Genomic DNA, 2,942 nt, shown 5'->3' with positions numbered 1-2,942 from the left:
TACCACTGAAGAATGCCGCACCCTCCAGCAAATACTGTTGGATAAATTCAAGGGAGGCCACATTGACGTCGAACACGAGCGACGACTAACAACGGCCCACAGAGATAATCAATTTTTTAACCCTGAGGACGAGAACCCCAGTGGGCAGTACAGCACATCTCCCGCGCCACAGCACATCACGAGGGCCCTACCCCTGCCACCGCCCCCAGCACCAACCCTTAAAAGGAACCCCGAGCCGGTCGACGACCCAAATGCCCCAGCTCCGCGCCGAAGAATTAATATGATTATGGGCGGCCTAACGACTTGCCGAGACTCGGTGCGTTCCATCAAAGCTTATCGGCGGGGACTAGAAGTGAAGCGGGACTGGATGGCTCAAAGTACACCGCCGACTACAACCGATCACATTCACAGAAGACGATGCGTCAGGCCTAGCTGGGCCGCACAACGACCCCCTCGTAGTCGAGATGACAATTGGTGAAAGCATAGTCACCAAAATCTTGATTGATACTGGCAGCTCGGTAAACGTCATTTTCAAAGACGTACTAATTCAGATGGAGGTAGACCTGCGAACGGCCGATCATGACGTCCAACCCCTCACAGGCTTTGACGGCGACACGGTTATGACAGTTGGTACGATCATGCTACCAGTCTACGTAGGCGGAACGATGCACTGCATCAATTTTGCCATCATCGATAAACCAATCGTCTACAACGTCATCCTGGGGACTCCATGGTTGCATAAGATGAAAGCTGTGGCGTCGACGTACCATCAGTGCGTAAAGTTTCCAACCTCAAGAGGAATATTCACGCTACGAGGAGACCCGTTGATCGCCAGAACTTGCTTCATCATCGAACGACAACAGCGTAGTGCCCGCACCTTCGCAATCTCAGACCCCGCCGAGCAGCCAGATGGTCGTGTCTGTCCTAACACCGAGCTAATTATCCAGGTGAACATCGACCCTTCCGACGCGACTCGTTGCGTGGGGATCGGTGCCGATCTGCCGCAGACTATCAAGGACGAGCTCGTAAAGTTTATGTCCCAAAACGTCGAAACTTTTGCATGGAGCATGAGCAGTATGACCGGAATCGATCCCAGCATAACGTGTGACGAACTCAATGTGGATCCAACGTTTAAACCGGTCAAGCAAAAGCGAAGAAAACTCGGACTAGAGCGTACGGCCGCCGTTAAGTAACCCAGTAGTTGTGAAGAAAAAGAACGGCAAGTGGCGGGTGTGCGTCGATTTTACCGATCTTAACAAGTCGTGCCCAAAGGACAGCTTTCCTCTACCAAGAATCGACCAACTGGTCGAAGCGACCGCGGGGAACGAGCTTCTATCGTTCATGGACGCATATTCCGGGTACAACCAGATAATGATGCATAAAAACGATCAAGAAAAGACGGCCTTTATCACCGATCAAGACACTTACTGCTACAAGGTTTTGCCGTTTGGCCTGAAGAATGCTGGTGCGACCTACCAACGCCTTGTCAACCGGATGTTTGCCGAGCAGCTCGGCCGAACAATGGAAGTGTACATCGATGATATGCTGGTGAAATCAACTCACGCTGCCGACCACGTTTCACATCTTGCTAAGTGCTTTGAAGTTCTCAACCGATATAACATGAAGCTGAATCCAGCTAAGTGCTCGTTCGGCGTAACTTCTGGAGAGTTCCTAGGATACCTCGTCACCAAGAGGGGTATCGAAGCTAACCCGAAACAGATTTCGGCGCTTACCAACCTACCATCTCCAAGAAATACTCGAGAAGTTCAACGACTTACTGGGCGAATCGCCGCCCTCAATCGATTTATCTCACGATCTACCGACAAGTGTCTACCGTTTTACCAGCTGCTTCGCAGCAACAAAAAGTTTGAGTGGGATGATAAGTGTGAGTCTGCCTTCCAGGAGCTCAAAAACTATCTCGCTACTCCTCCAGTCCTAGCTAAACCTGATCAGGGGGAAACGCTTTACCTGTACATCGCTGTCTCCAGCTCGGCGGTCAGCGGTGTACTCATTAAAGAGGACAGGGGAGATCAGCATCCCATTTTCTATGTGAGCAAAAGTCTCGATGGTGCTGAGCTCCGATATCCAACCTTGGAGAAGCTCGCCTACGCCATAGTCATCTCGGCTAGGAAGCTACGTCCATATTTCCAATCTCACACTGTTGAAGTCTTAACTAACCAGCCGTTGAAGACCATCCTACACAGTCCGAGTCAATCAGGTCGCCTGGCCAAATGGGCAGTGGAATTAAGCGAATATGATATCGAATACAAGAATCGCACTTGTGCGAAATCTCAAGTACTCGCAGATTTTTTGGTTGAGCTCTCCCCTGAACTAGAATCAGGGGCTCCGCGCGCAGAGAAATTGTCGTTACACGTCGATGGTGCTTCCTCCCGACACGGCTCTGGGATCTGAATACATCTTGTTTCGCCGACAGGAGAAGTACTCGAACAGTCATTCCGGCTCGCCTTCACTGCCTCAAACAACGAGGCCGAGTATGAAGCCCTGATCGCAGGAATGAGATTGGCAGGTGGAATCGGGGTTAAGAAGTTACAAGTTTTTTGCGACTCGCAACTAGTAACTCACCAGTTCAGCGACGATTACGAATGCAGGAATGACCGAATGGACGCATACCTTAAGGTTGTCCAGGAACTGTCCGGCTCATTTGAGTCGTTTGAATTGACGAAAATCTCTTGTAGCGACAATGCTCCAGCTGACGCCCTGGCCGTCCTCGCTTCAACATCCGACCCCGACCTCCGTCGAATCATTCCTGTCGAGAGTATTGATCAGCCGAGCATCAATCTCCCAACGAACATCGATCCCATTGCTCAAGATTATAAAAAGAAAAAGGTTATGGAGGATGCGAGCATCAACATGCCATCCTCAAAGAAACAAAGAACAGGTGAGGGTCCTCCCGTGCTAACATTGCGTATCTCTGAACCATC

This window comes from Camelina sativa, chromosome 13, assembly GCF_000633955.1.
Source record: "Camelina sativa cultivar DH55 chromosome 13, Cs, whole genome shotgun sequence".
NCBI lineage: Eukaryota > Viridiplantae > Streptophyta > Magnoliopsida > Brassicales > Brassicaceae > Camelina > Camelina sativa.
The sequence above is the reverse complement of the archived record's forward strand: the minus strand, read 5'-3'. Positions refer to the sequence as shown.